This window comes from Dermochelys coriacea, chromosome 7, assembly GCF_009764565.3.
Source record: "Dermochelys coriacea isolate rDerCor1 chromosome 7, rDerCor1.pri.v4, whole genome shotgun sequence".
Lineage (NCBI taxonomy): Eukaryota > Metazoa > Chordata > Testudines > Dermochelyidae > Dermochelys > Dermochelys coriacea.
In genome coordinates this window covers 42,353,015-42,369,616 of record NC_050074.1, presented here as the reverse complement: position 1 = coordinate 42,369,616, position 16,602 = coordinate 42,353,015, and positions in this window count along the sequence as shown.

Below are 16,602 nucleotides of genomic sequence, written 5' to 3'. Positions count from 1 at the left end.
TCCCTCCACTACATCTGTTGCCTCCAGCCTTAAAAGCTAAGGGCCAGATCCTTCTTCCAGTGAAGTCCATGTCAAGGCTCTCATTGACTTTGAGGCAAGCAGAATAGGGCCCTCACTATTTGTCCTCTTCACTGAGGCCTCTTCACTGGATTACCTTTCATCCCTATTCAAAAGAATTTTGGATTGAGGGCTCAATCTGATGACATGCTGAGCATTCTTAGCTCACATTTATTTAGGGGTGAAGTTGCTCTTCCCATCATAGAGACCCTTACCATTTTAACAGTAACGCTGTTATCCTGGGAGATGCAGGAAGGTCAGCATATTACTGGACATAACCACAAAGTATTTATGGGAAGGAGGCACTGTCAGCCCTTGGATAGATGATGAACATGTGCCATGTGCCAGCATAGATGAACAGCACTGTGATTCAGGAACAGTTTCAAAAACTTTCTGAATGCATCTGTAAGCTGATGGAGTGATGAGTATGAAAAATAAGACAGCTGTAAGTGTTCAGTAGGACCAAGTCTCTACCAGCCTAAAACAAAACAAGATCCTACGAACCCGGGAGGCTTACACAGACTACAGAACCTGGGTGTAGATGCCTGCCCTCAAAGACATTCTCTTTCCAACTTCACAGTAGGTTTTCTTAAAGTTCATGATTGGGGAAAAAGCGTGGGGGAGAGGGAAGGGAAAGAGTTAGCTTTTGCTCCTTGCACCCTATACTAGCTAAGGAGGATCTGAAATCTTCCATAGAAATAGAAACAGAACCAGTGTAAGGTTGGGAGAAGAACACTAAAACTAAGCATCACTAAACCAGAAATCTAACTACTGTCCCCATTCAATAACTATCATTTTTTTTATTAAATCTATGGCCTAATTAAGTGGCTATACTAACACTTCAGTGTGTATTACTTTATCCTGTGAATGGATAAAGGCTGGGTTGTGCTGTTAATCCAATGTTCTTGGAAGCAGTATGCACAAATTGATTGATTTTTAGGAACTAGAGGTGTAAAGCAGAATTGTGCACCGCTTGGCATAGCTGCATAATTTAATCTTTTCTTTTAGGCTTTTACTTCACTAACAAAGGTGTTGGTTTTTTGTTGTTGTACCATGGAATAACTAAAGTGCATTAGCTGCCCTACTGTAAAATCCTGATGGAAACTATGCACCTGCAGTTTTTACTGCAAGGTGAGATCAGTTACAGGCAGGAGATATAGTGTTGACTTGACCCCTAGCTACCTCACAGTAAAATCTACAAATGCCTTGTCTCCACTAGGATTTTGCAGGGCGATGGCTGATGTACGTTAGTTATTCTCCTATTAAAAAAACAAAACAATCTTTTTTTTTAGTGAAAACATAACCTTAGATATTTTGGAAACTACTGTAGTTTTTCATTTGCATAATGCCAGAGCACTCTCCTAAACCTCTATTTACTTTGAGTGATTTGACACTGTCAGAAGGATTCCTCACAATTTTTAACTGAGTATGTCCATGAAACTCCATTTCTTTTGGAGTGTGCTCACCAACATCAAATGGGCAGTGCAAAGCAAGTTTTTTGTTTTTTGTTTTTTTTTTCAATGCAGCTGTGCAAATTGACTGGGTTCTAGACTTGCAGCTCTCCAGCTATTTTAGTATTCTGTGTCTGCAAAGCAGAAATTAGTGTTTTAAAATGGAATTTGATCTAATGGTTAAAACAGGGGACTGAGAGCTAGGACTTCCATATTCTGTTTTCAGCTCTGCCAGTGAGTTTTGATCTTGGGAAATTCATCTAACTTCTCTATGCCTCATTTTCAATCATGTGTAAAATAATTCCTTACCTCATAGGGATGTGATATTACAAGATGAAAAATGCTATATAAATGCAAAGTACAGTAGAAAGTTTTAATAGTCACTAAAAGACCTATTGTGAAATACTGAGACAAAAATAGTACAGCTATGCTTATACTTCATAAAACACTAGTAAATAACCAGCAGTTTGTTTTGTGAAAGTAATGAGCATCCAGCTCTTAAAACCTTACTGAAAAATAGGAAGAGGTGGTCACTATTCTATAGGCAAATTATGAATTATGCAGATTGCAATCTCACTAATTCCTAGTTCACTAATATAAGGTACTTTTACCCATTTGCTAAATCTTTCACCAAGAACTCTTCATATCTCTATCCTAATTTTTCAAAATTAAATGTGTCACCTATAAACTGCTTCCAGATTATGTTTTTGAATGGTGTCTTCTGGATTAAAATAACTGTGGCTCTTGCTGTTGAGACTGATTTAGCAACTAGAGTGTCAAGCACTTAGAACAACTTTGTAATAATAGACATACCTTCCCAGTCACAGCAATAGTACTTTCCCATGAGATCTGCTTGGCAATATGCCTCATACAATGTTTCACACCCTATATTGAAGGGGTATAGATATAGCAACCTGTAGGTGACACAGAACAAACAGAAAAGTTTGTATTAATAGCCTCTTCAACCAAAAGCCTCCCAATGTCCACAGACAGTAAATTAACAGTTGGAGCAAAAGACTGCAAAAATCAATACAAGATGTAAAACATGAATACAATTAAATGCCAGTCACTATAGTGAGGCATTGATTAACTTGTCAAATTATATTAATTTCTGAGGAATATCCACTGCTGACTTGTGGAGTGTCCAAATTTTGTTGTGTACTTTAGCTTTCAAAACTACTACTGTATTTTCTTCACTCGTGTATCCCTATTTACTTTGTAACTGCCTCACACAAATTTTATAAAGCGTAATTGGGATAATGTCAGTGTACTTTCTTTACTACCACATTCACTCATTAGTAATAACACATCTAGAACTGCAGTGTGCAAAGTGTTAGGATCAATCAGTCTAAAATTTTCTCACCCATAGATTTTCTTGCATGTCTTTGTCTACACTAGCCGCTGGATTGGCAGACAGCGATTGATCCAGCTGGGATTGATTTCTCGCATCTAGTCTAGATGCGATAAAATCGATCCCCAAGTGCTCTCCCATCAACTCCTGTACTCCAGCGCCATGAGAGGTGCAGGCGGAGTCGACGGAGGAGCAGCAGCAGTCAACTCACCACAGTGGAAACACCACGGTAAGTTGATCTAAGTACGTCAACTTCAGCTACGTTATTCACGTAGCTGAAATTGCATAACTTAGATTTCCCACCCCCCTAGTGTAGACCAGGGCATAGATCTCGTCTCCACTGCTTAGCATCATTCAACTGTAATGAAAGACCAGTTGAAATATAGAGAGGGGAATTCCCTCAGTCACACAGCAGTCTGCTTGTCAGGTTGACCTTATTACATGGGCTGTGATTAAGATGCATTTGCCTCCTAGGAGTATGACCACTTCTGCCTCTTGTTAGATGATTGAAGATGCCACATCTTTTTTTTGTTGACTTGTGGATCTATTTAATATACACAACTGAAATATATATTCTGCCTTTGTCAAGGAGGGGAAGTCAGGAAAAACAAGACTGAGAGCAAGCTGACTAGTGGCCATGAGGCAAGCATTGAACAGTCCTCTTCAGTTTTATTAAATACGTTCATATTCATGCCTAACCAAAACACTTAGAGTGCCTTTCAGCTGTAGATCTCAAAGAGTTCATAAAGAAAGATGAAAATTGTCCGCATTTTATCAATGAGGAAAATGAAACAATTTACTAATGTCATGGAGCAGGTTGGAAGCACAGCCATGGCTAGAACCCAAGTCACAAAAATAATGGTGGCCAGCCAATTTTTAATCTATGTGAAATTATCAAAAAACTATACACTGCTCTTAATTCTGCATGCACTCTTTTGTACATGAAATTACACACTTTAAACCTTCTGGGCTGATTCTATTTCAGTAGCTTCTTTGACAAAAATTGTCTTGATTAAAATCACTGCGTACTACCATAGTATAAATAATAACTGAGTAATAGGGAAATCAGGACCAATGTTCATGAACTAGCTTAAATCAATGTAAAGATGAATAGTACAAGAGTGTTAGATATGAAGGAAATGTTTGTCAGTAAGAAACTTAGTGGGTAGGGTACTATAGGAGGAATTATTAAAATCTATTTGTGTGGAAAAATAAGATGTAGAATGGTGATAACTGAAACATGAGATTATTTCCTCCAAAGGAGGAAAAAAAGGGAGAGAGAAAAAAATATGAAGCGGTTAGTTAATAAGGCTCCATGAAGAACCACAAAACAATCTGAGAGTAAATAACACCGTGCAATTAAATTGGAAAGGGGGGAGAGAAATAAAAGTTTTCAGACAGTTGATGGCAATAAACATGTGTAGTGAGTTAGTGCTGAAGAGTTGAAAGGAATAAGATGGAGTTTAAAATGAATATCAAATGGAAATTACTACTAGAACAAGAAAGTAGCTCTAATAATGGTGAGGGGAATGAAGAATAACTAAATTGAGGTGGGAATGTCACTTCATTATTTCTTAATAAAAAGAAAGAGGGAGAATTGGGAGGTAATGAAGACCTTGTAAAAATAGCTATTGATAAAATCCAGATATAGAGACACTGGGAAAAGTTTGAAAATACATTGGGAGGTCTGGATGGCATATGTCTGATCACATTAAGAGAATATCAACCTGATAAGTAATTTAAAAAAAAAAAAAAAAACAGGGAAGAGCTATTGAGATGCCAGAGGACTGTGGGGGGCAGAGAGGAAGCAAATGTTACCACTCAACAGAAAAGGAAACCGTGATCTTGCCAACTAACATCCAGCAGAATATTAAAATATTCCTTAAATTCTGGAGGATTAGAGCCATGAGCAATAAACGGTCCAGAGTTTTATAAAGTAAATATACCAAATAAACTTTGTGTCTTTTTTTGATGCTATTGGAAAATTAGGAAAGAAGATAGTACATTATCTGTAATTCAAATTAATTTTAGAAACAAACCTAAGACACTGTTTCCCAAAACTTGTGAAATTGATTTGATTTTTTTTCCCTCTGAGAGGAATAGCCTGTGCAATGTGTGTAATAAAGTATTTTTTAAAATGTAGGTGGCACGGGAGTGATAAATAAAACAGGACATGTTTATGCTGCTTAGTGAAAGAAGGCTGACATAGAGGCAAGCTCCAACACCATTTGATTACTCTGTGATAAGTCAGTTTCTGGTAGTAAATTTACTCCTAATGTTTTGTGATACATGAAGGGGGGTAGCTCCCTTTTATGGACCCCCAGCCAGTTAGCTATAAAATTCCTCTTAGTAGCTGTTCTCTACTTGTTTTACCTGCAAAGGGTTAAAAAATCCACAGGTAAAAGGAAAGGAGTAGGCACCTGACAAAAAGAGCCAATGAGAAAACTAGAACTTTTAAAATTGGGGGAGGGGGGGACTTCCCTTTGTCTGTTCTGTTGTCATTCTCCAGGAAAGAAGGGAACAGGGAGCAGTTATGCTGTGAGAAGCTGAAGGCCAGATATGAAAATCATCAGATCACATCTAGAACTACTTATTTAACAATCCAGATATGTAAGTAGATCAGGAATGTTTAGAAAGATGCGATTAGATTTATTTCGCGTTATTTCTTATTGACTTGTGGACTCCTGTGCTAACCCCAAATGCTTTTTTTGTTTTGCTTGTAACCTTTAAGATGGACTTCAAGAAGGTTACTCTTGATGTTTAATTTTTGTAAATGGGTTTTTTAAATCTAGCAAAAGCCTAAATTCCAGATGTGTATTCTTTTTTTGTTCTTAAAAAAGGTAAATTTTATTAAAAACAGGATTGGATTTTTGATGTCCCAAGAGGTTTGTGCATATATTGTTTAAATTAGCTTGGGGCAACCACTAATTTCCTTTGTTTTCTTTCTCAGCTCTTCCTCAGAGGTAGGTGAAAGGGCTTGAGGGTACCCACAGGAAGGAATTCCCAAGTGTGCCTTTCTGGGTTCTCAAATGGGGGGGATCTTTTTGCATTTGGGTGGTGGCAGCATCTACCCATCCAAGGTCAGAGAAAAGCTGTAACCTTGGGAGTTAATACAAGTCTGGAGTGGCCAGTATTAATTTTTAGAATCCTTGCGGGCCCCCATCTTCTGCACTCAAAGTGCCAGAGTGGGGAATCAGCCTTGACATGGTTAAACAAAGACCACGTTCATCCTGGATTACTCCACTGAAACAATTGTCAAGGTACTGAAACCAGGGGGTGAAATGGCCAAAGAATGAGGCTTGTAAAATAAGGAGTGTATATTCCTGGGGGGGGGAAACAGAAGAGATACTATTAACTTATATTACTGCTACTTAAAGACTGTAGCACTGATAATAAACAATGCTACCAGAAGAATCTAACTGCAGCACAGAAGAGATCCAGAAATGCAGTATGATTTGGATTTAATTAAGCCAATGTCTGTGACTTCCAGTTTCTTCTTGAGGTCACGAGTTGTTTTGGGATGGGGTGTTGCTGACTCAGAGCTTAGTAAAAAGCACTCTGTGCTAATTTATGCAATATATGAGTTGTCATTATTCAGATGACTGATATAGGAGTGATTAGGGGAAATTTTATACATTCACTTTGATAGTAATGTAGATTGGATGGTTTCACAAATATATGTTACAGATGAAAGGCACTAGGTCACTAGTTGAAATCTGAATCAGACTGGGAACTGGTAAGACCATGGAGACCATGGAGACCATGATTTGGGTGGTCTCCTACTAGTTCCTCATGAACAAACAATATAACTGTTGGCTTTCTTTTTGGCAGGTTCAGCTTCCCTGAGTGTTGGCCACAGTGATCAGAAGCATGTGATATTACAGCTGTTTAACTGGAGGTGACATAGTGCATTTAAAGTGGAAATATTGATTAAATTGTTAACAAGAGCCTATGAATGTGGTGCAAAGAAATAGCCATACAGTGAACTAACCAAGCATGCTTTTGTAAGAATAATGGAGGTTTTTCATCAAGCATCTAAGGAGAAAGAAGCCAGGTGTCTGTCTTGATAAACTGTTCAGTAAAGCAGAATGGATTTTGCTCAACTAGTGCAAACTACACAGAATTGATTGATTCTTTTGCCTCGGCTCACTACAAACTTTATTTGCATTAATAAACTAACATTTTCTGAATGCTACCATTTTTCAGGCCCTGACAAAAGCTCCACAGCAGCCTCCTTTTTACCTCAGATGGAAAGCAACTCTGGTTTTCATAGATAGGCACATTTTTGAATTTAAAGAAAAAGATCCTAAATTACTTTGTTTCTGTATATGCACTGATAAGAGAAACATCACCCAATTTTTTTTGACTAGCCCAATAATGATGCATATTTCAAGGTTAATGAGTAACTCAAGCAAAAGATATTTGTGTATTTTGCACAGAAGCTCATCAGGACTAGAAATATCTGAGCACATATCTGATAGGATTTGTATTTGAAGGGGATGAGAAGAATTGTTCAATGTGGCAGAATGGGTATAATATAGTTAAACTGATGGGAATTTACACTAAGCCATGAGCCTTGGAAAGATAGATGAGTCTAGTGGGAAGAGAAAAATATTTTGAAAAATTGGCCAAAATCATTAAACTTTCAACGGATGGTATTGGTTTCTGCTGTTCTTAATGTGGGTCTTTAAGGGATCCTCTTTAAGGGTCCTTCTCCAACCTTACCTGTCCCTAAATCCCAAATGGTGACAGTAATCAAAAATGCTTTTTTGCAGCTTTAGCTGACTGGGAAGCTTTGCACTTTCTTGTTGAATGACCAACTAGCCATGATGGTTCAGACTCTGCTAATCTGCAGGGTCAGTTATTGCAGTGCACTCTCTGGGGATGTGGGTGAATGCCTTCAAGAAGTTTTTAGATCACTAACACATGGTGACCCAGCAACACAAGCTGATAAAAATGGATGTTACAAACATTCCACTGGCTTCTGGTCTAAGATTGTGATCCTCTTTGTCAAAGCCCTCTATGGTCTGGGACCTGGCTGTCTCAGGGACAACTTCTCTGTGGGACAGTGACCTGTACACTAGCTGTAGTCATCGGGAACAAAGGCACTTGGAGCATCAGGACTCACTGAAGTGAGAGTTCAGTGGCTGGACCTAGCAGGGGAATTCCCTTCCAGCAGACTTCTGAATGACTATGGACCTCAATACATTTAGTGACAGATGTATGAATCATCTCTTTGCAACTGCATTCCTTTTATATCCATCTAAGAAGTGCTATGTGTAGACACACAGAGGGAGAAAAGAGGGAGGGAAGCAGAACAAAAAATAAAAGTATATCCCAATGGAATTTAATGGGGTCTGCCTACTTCATATGCTGATACAACTTGTGCATTATAAACATGTGGCTAAATTGATCAAATTGACTATACCAGCCATCCTGTAGATCAGGGATCTCAAACTCAATTTACATTAGGGCCAGTGCCAGTTCTCAAATCCTCCCAGTGGGCCAATAATGTCACGGTTTTTTTTATTTCAAATTTCTTAGAAATAATAAAACTGTCCTACAACTTCATACAATTCTTCACCTGTGTAGGGGCAAGGTTGCAGAAGATTGGCAAGGAGCTAAGTGGTGGACTGAATACATGACTGGATGAAAGCGGAGGACGCAGGCCGTTTCAATTAACTTTGTCCGACAGACCCTGCTGAAAGATATTGTAGCATAGCTCAGCATATTTTTGCCTGTAAACAAGTTAGTTTATGTAATCATAAATCATACATATAAGAATGGAACCAGCTGTTGACCCCATGTAACCCTGAGATAAGCACAGAGAATATAGCGACACAGGGGACTCCGCCCCTGGCGGAGTCCTGCCTGGTCAGCTGATCTGAACAGCCAGAGTCCCGGGCAGCTCCTTCGTGCATCCTAGGGGCTCCCCACGCCTCCTTGAAGTTTTGAACCATGATTTGAGGACTTCAATAGCTCAGACATGGGTGAGGTTTTTCATAGGAGTGGTGGGTGACATTCTGTGGCCTGCGCTGTGCAGGAGGTTGGACTAGATGATCAGAGTGGTCCCTTCTGACCTTAGTATCTATGAATCTATAAGTTTGGAGCGCAAGTTCGTTCTTCCTTCCTTCAATAAAGCATAGTTTACTATTCTTAGGCCTGAGTGTCCTCCTTTCACTGGTATCTTTCCCCCCACCCTTCCCTACCCTTGTGGGCACAGCCTGCCAGAGTTTTTTAGTGTTTGCCAGACCCCTTGCAATGCTTTAGTTCTGTCAGTTTGTTCATGTTTGGCCTCAGTGACTGAGCAGTTGAAACCTTCAGGATTGCAGCAAGGTGGGCATCAGATATTTGTGTTCGGTATTTTGACTTGTTTATATTCATTGTGGGAAAAGTGATGCTACCTCCATGGCTGATTCTACCTGGCGACTAGTGATGGCAACTCTGTCCCTCTCTCCCAGCCAATGGGAGCTGCCTTGGGTGACGCCTGCAGCAGACTATGGGCAGCATGTTTGCATGCGTCTCGTCTCCGCAGAGGTTCTTGGGCCACACTCTCTGCTCATGCTAAGAAGGTGCTTCAACTTTAACTTAAAAGGACAACTTCTAAAGGCAAGAGTAATGCATTTTTCATGTTCATTCAATACTTGGTGTGAGGACTGGGATATGGGTGGTCTGACATGATCATCAGGCCTAGTGGTCAGAACCAGGGTCCAAGCCAGGAGCCAGAGCCAGAATCAGGAATGAGGGATCAAATAAGAGTCAGTTCTGGTACAGAAGCTAGTCACGTTGTCTCTCTCTTACTCAGGCAACTTCATGTTTCTTTTGGCTTAAAAAGTAGGGTCTGCCCCACTGGCGGGGCTGGTTATTGTCTCCAGTCAGGGTCTTTATGGGCAGTGCCTCTGAGAGGGGTCAGGGTGCTGCTAACCCCTCACTTCCAGTATTTCTGGGTGGGCTGCCTGGGAATCCATGGGTCTAGGTTTGAAGCCCAAAGACTTTTACACTTGGTCTAGCTGGCATCCAGGATGCCAAATTTATAATGCAGGGACTGTCCTGTAGAAACTAGTCTGAGATGACTAGCTCAGAGGGTAATGACAAACTTACCAGGGACAAATTCAGACTGCATGTTCCATTGTCAAACCCTGAGTCCTCTAAGGTTAGTTGGTTGTGTTTGTTTTTACTGGCATAAAAAGCATTATTAAAATTGTCAGGTGGCATAACTCATACTAGTTTTAATTATCTGGTGCACCTGATCAGCCTAATACTATAAAGTCTTCCTAATTCTAGGTGGTAGAAGCTGGATTTTTCTAACATCTGATGTTGTGCATAGCGCATGTGGTTTTCCTAACCTAGACTGCAAAAGCAAATGTGAAATACAGTGCTACTTGAGAGAAGTACTGGCACAGCATGTTGAATCAAATGGCTATGTTAAAAGGGAAAACAAAATCATTTGTCTTTCCTGAATAGTTTTCTCTGCAGGGATAAATATTTCTACATTTTAATAAAATGTTAACATTACGCTGGGCATACTAGGCTGGCACATACTCCTTGATGAACAAAGCAATGTGTGAATGGAATCTGACACAGCAGTCATGATGATCAAAGAAAGCACTAGTGGAAACGGAAGCAGCACAAGATTCTACTTACTGTTCAGGAGATAAGCAATTTATTTTTAGGGGAAATGAATTTAATGATAGGCTTTGGCAGATGAGCAAATCTGACCTATCTACGAAAGGTTAGAAAAAAGCACTGAAGTCAGTAGGTCGGAAAGGAAAACAAGACTGCCTTTCTGAAAGACAGATATAAATGATTGCAGCATCTGCAGAAAAAGCAGGCTGATATTGGCAGCCCTTTCAGATGCATTCCATGTCCTTTTATCTTAACAGAGCTCTGCTCAATAAACTATGGAGAAAAGGCTCTCCATTTGTCTAAAGTGGAGACAAATGTACTGAGATTCTAGACGAATCTGAATCTTATAAGTAAGCAGCCTCAGAAACACAGAATTGAAATCCTCCAACCCCTCAAGTTCACTCAATCTGTTGTCAGCTAAGACCAAAATGCTGTTGCAGAAGAGAGCTAGAGCTTATAACTTTCTAAGGGAGCATTTACTTACTGCAAGTTTCCCCCCCCCCCGCCCCCAGAATAATAAATAACACATCAGAAGGCCCTTTCTAACAATGAGGGAATCCTAACAAAAAGAACTTTTATTTTCAATTTAGCTGAAGGAATCTCAAAGGTCATAGTGAAGCAACTATGACTGAGTGCTCCCGTCACCCAAATGGGGATTTTGCATTCTTTTTTGCTGTCCTGATGATGATGATACAGCCTGAGGGTTATCAGTGTGCAATATATTTAGTGAATTAATCTTCTTGTTCTGTTAAACAAATTGTGCCTGTTTTTCAAATGAAAATATAGGCTAAGAACACACAAGACTTGTCTGTGTTCCCTGATTCTAGCATAAATAATACTTTGCAATAACAACTGTAATTGCACAAAAGCAAAGCAAATGATGTCCAAATGTGTACTTTCACTAAAGGAACCAGGAGGTCTGCACTAAATTTCTAATCCTTCGTGAGGTTCAAAGGTTTTTTTCATTTTTTGAAAATGGGAGGTCCTTCCCAGCTGTTCAGCAAGTGGTTTACTGCAGATTTCTTGCTTATGAACCATGAGAACCAGGTTTGTTAGAAGGCACTAAAAATCCAAGAGTTACTGAGCTTTGAGAACATGAGCATATGACGCCCAATCTCCCACAACAGAGAACCTCATACCCCCAATTTGTGCAGAAAGTCCTTTCTGCAAATAAGCGGGGGTGGGGGAGTCTTTCTGCCTTCCCCTGAACTCTGTGGAGGCCTCTCCACTGGTCCAGGGGTCTGTCAAAGGGGAAAAGACAACCCATCAGAGTTTTTCAAAGAAAAGAGGAACTTTTCCAGAGTGCCCTCTGTAGTGAATCTCTCCCTGTAAGGAGACAGGAGCAGCTGGGGGCCACGGAGACCAGAGCTGATGCAGAGGCACATAACTTCTTCAGGGATGGCCTTAGTCCCCTGTGGATCTCAGGAGATCTGTGAGATGTCTATGATGGGGACATCAGATTTTTCAGCCCTAAATTGCTGGATGTAACCATCGGATGAGATGGTCCAGCTCTAAGGAAATATTCGTTTAACAAACAAGGATTAGACATGCTTTGTGAGGACGAAGTAAAAGTGTTGAAGCAACTTTTAAAAAACTAATGAAGACTAGGTGTCCCTGTCATGCTAGAAAATGAGCCATGTAGTTAAATCATTTTGAAACGTGGCTGTTTCCCCACCCAACTGGTGGAAGCACTAATGTAGACAGGGCTGCAGGTGGACACTTGTGTATAAAGAACTTTGTTAACTAAACCTGCTCAGAATTACATGGTGGTAAAAGGTCTGATGGACCTGGGAGTTCTACAAGTGAAGTTGAAAAATGAGCAGATTCTCCCTGGCACAAGAGAGCACTGATATGCTCTAGCTGTAGACAGCCTTTCTTGTCTTTGAATGTTTGTTGTGGGAAGCTTGCTTATTAATCTTTGGCCACAAGAGGCCTGTCTTGAACCTTCAGCAGCTGGATTGTAACCATTGGTCAATTAATTTCTGCAGCAAATGGATATCAGCCTGGTGTTGCTACTAGTGTTCCAAAAGGGTAAGATGTGGTGATGTCCTTAAGTTAACATTTATCCAGGATGTGAGAAAGCAACAACAATGCTTTACACTGCTAGTATGGACATCAGTGGGGTTACTCATTTATGACCAGGAATCGGGCCCATAGTGTCTAGAGGCCATGTGATATGCAAAATATAGCTAATCAAATGCATTCTCCATCAGGCAACCTGAATGATCCATCTTAAGTAACAGAAACTGTCACTCAGGATCAAAATCTCCCTCATAGACGCAATCATTCTACTGCAGCCTCCCTAGCTTACTGACAGTATGTAGCAGATTGACTGTATCCATGTAACTTTGTGTAAAATGCCTAACTTATAAAACACCACCTACCTACCATATGTATCTGTGCTCTACCTATCACTACCATCTAGATGCCAAATGAATTAAGGCACCTGTTTTCCAAAAAGTAAATGACACATTCATGGCATCCCTATAACTACACAGATCAAGTCACTGGAATTTAATGTTGCCATTTTGCTAACTCAAGGGGACATCAGTGCAAGCATTGCAAATATTGAGGCACACCTACTGCTCCTAGCAGCCAGGAATGCCTTACTTTGTGGTCCCTGCATAGTTGTATATTAAATCTACACAATGATATATTAAACTTTAGTAGTTCACAATGCTTACAAAAAGTATTGCTGACTACACTAAGGTAATGGTGACATTAATATAATTAGTTCCCTCATTTCAAAGGCCACTGCCTTGACCTATCCTTCTCTTACAACATGGTCCAGTAAGCTTAGGAAATATGAGCCAATGCACCCTGGGTGTTTCTAATATTTTAGCCTAGTGTGACAGAACTGGGACTGAACTGAATTTTACATATAGGGCCAAATGTGTTCAATTTCACACATTGAGTTTGGCTCCTGGAGTTACCCCATTATCTTAATCAGTGATGCAGCAATTGATAGCAAGTTGCATATGTCATACAGATGGACTCAGAACTAGATATGTGCAAAAAAGCTTTTGTGAAAATAGTTTCATTCTTGGCTTTTCACAGTATAAAATTTTTCATCTTTGAAATGTTCACAAAACGGTCACTTATACCAAGACAATTGCGTATGCTGAAAGTGAAAAATTGTTCTTTCCTGGAAAAGCATGTTAGAACTACTGAAAGGGAATGAATACTTGACTGGTTGCCAGTCGTCTAGGCTCTCAGATGGAATACTGTTCAACAGGGCATCAAGGAATGAGCTCACCATCCTAGAAGTTATTTTTCTAAATCTGACAGTACACTTTTTCTAACTTTTATTAGTACTTTCTTATTTTGACTATTGCGCCTTGATATTTTTTTCTTAAGTGAGATCTATCTACTAATAGCCTTGTACATTTTGTGACTGTTGCATTTTGTAGCATTATGTTGGGTGTGTCTATACTTGAGCATGCACGCCCTTATTGTCTGTGCCACTAATCAAGTATATTTCTGGTTCATAGTTCATCAATTTCGTAAAACATTTCAGTGATATTTTATTTATTTGCATAGAATTATGGATCATGAATGGAGGCCTTTAAACTTGTTTAACCTCTTTCAGCAGTAAATAAAACAAAGAAGATGCAATGGGGCTCATTCCTGTATTCCTAGTATACTCAAAACTTACATTAGCTTCAAAAGGAATAGTAGGTGTGCCTGGAATACAAGCTCCTGTCTCCAGTGAACGCCATATACTTCAGGTCCCCACAATAAGCTGCTGCCTCCATGTATGCTCTTGCAGTTGGAAGACTGAGTTAATACTTTGACTGTGGCAATTCAGAGCCTACATGATTTCTAAAATTAGTTAAAAAAAATCACAGCTTAGCAAATAAGACAGCTTTCTTCAATAAAGACCTTACCCACCTTTTGTCTGCAAATATCTGATTAAAAGCAGGCAGTGGTGTCCTTCTTTTACATTTGTCTTCTCTGGTGTTAGGTGGTAATTTAAACCTCTTAGGGTGGGTCTTACTCCAGAAAGTTTTACTGACATAACTGTCAGTTAGATATGTGTGTTTTACTGATGTTGCTATATTGAGATAAATCCTAGAATGAACACAGTTATACCAGTATTAAAAGGTGTCTTATACGGGTATAATTTACTCACTTCCAAAAATGGAATACCAGAATAGTTAAAGTGGCACCACTTACTTTGTGAATGGGGAAAGGAATTGGTTGGATTAACCCTCAACTCTCATCAGACAGCAGACCATGTTAATCCCAAGCATTAATTTTGTTGGCAGTTTGGAAGCTGCCAGTGCCATAAAGATTTACACCATGGCCTGGTCTATGCTGAGTAGTTACATCAGCATAGCTACGTCTCTCAGGGAGGTGAAAAATCCAAATCCTTGAGAAATGTATTAAGCCAAGCTAACCCCCAGTGTAGATGACATTAGGCCGATGGAAGAATTCTTCCATCTACCACCTCTCAGGGAGGTGGATTATGTATAGCATTCTGTAGTAAGTGTCTACACTGAAGCACTGCAGCTGTGTACTGTTGCATTTTAAATGTAGACATAGCTTAAGTAGAAAGGGACTTCCAGAATCATACAGAGTTCCAGCCAAATATGTATATGACAGTCATAAAACATAAATAGGATCAATATGAATAAGCAACAGCTTCACTGACTAGATAGAATATTTTTATGAACAAAGTAAGGCCCCTCCTACATGAAGGGAATCACCATCTTCATACTATACAAATACTCCTCTTCCTTCACTTCTGTATCCTTAAGGATTATCCCTGTTTTACTGATGGAAGAAAGAGAGGCACAGAATGGTTTCAGAACTTGCTCAATTTGTAGTGAGCCAGTGGGAGGAAATCTTAGATTCCTTCCTCACTTCCGATTCCCAGGTCACATGCTAACCACCAGAATAAGGTTGTACCTGACCTGCATAAACTAATTCCATAGCTCAGTGTAGTTGATAGTGTATTACATTTTCATACTGTTTTATAATTCCCTGTTTGTCCTCCATGTTAGAGTCACAGCAGTTACCAGTCTCCACCAGAGCAGTAATGGACCCTCTGTTTTTTAATTGGAAGAGTACAGGGAATACTCTTTGACCATCCATAGTTAGGAATAAATTAATTCCTTTCTTTATCACTCTTGGAGTGCTATAAAATGTCAGGTATACTGTGGAATAGTTTAAAAAAATGTCTATGCTGTAAATATTGCATGCTTCCTACAAAACATTTTATATGATGTCTTCCTATTTATTTTTCTCCACTGGTGATATCACTACATGTCTGACTTTAATAATTCCCATATTTTGTCTTTATTTGAGTTGGTGCCCAGATCTGCTGGTGTTGAAATCAAGGGCAAAACATCGTGTCATAAATGGGAGCATTTTAGTGCCCAAAGACTAAGTTATTCAGAGCAAGGACCTTGGGCTAGAACCTGCTCCTATTGAATTAACTGGGAGTTCATATGCTCATGTCAGTGGGAGCAGGATTAGGCCCTTTTACAGATTCATCCAGTGCCATGTACTCTATTGGTAAATACACAAAAAGAAATAGTACAGGCAGCTGCTAGCTGCTCCTTTGATTCTTTGAGCTAACTGATGCAGGAAGAAACTAGATGTGGGCTGGAGTAAGAAATCCACCTCCCCGGGGCAAGCCTCATCTCTGTCTCCCCTTCCCAATCAACTTCCAAGGATGGATTTTAGGTTTGCATAGACAATGTATTAAACTCTTAAATTTGTGCTGTAATGAAGCCTGCAACATTAGACTCTATCCTGTACCTTGTCCACTGGGAGTGCGAGGACTAAGGATTCTTCCTAGACCCTGCTTCACAGAAATGCATGAAGACTTCTTACAGCCTCTCTCATCCTAACTTCCCTGACTTGGGTACCCTGCTCAGGAATAACCAAATTCTTGATGCAATATGTACAGCTTAAAAATCTTCCAAGGCTTGCCTGTCACCTCATCTTGCACTGGTGCTGTGGAATGCTGCTGTGTGATCTTCCTCAGCCCCCATATTAAGGAAATGCTGCTGCTCTTCTAATATTACAAGGAGAAAGTCGAAAAGTGTTATGCTAAATGGTGAGTGTGGGTGGGAACCTAGGGCTCTTCCTTTAGGCTCCAGAGACATG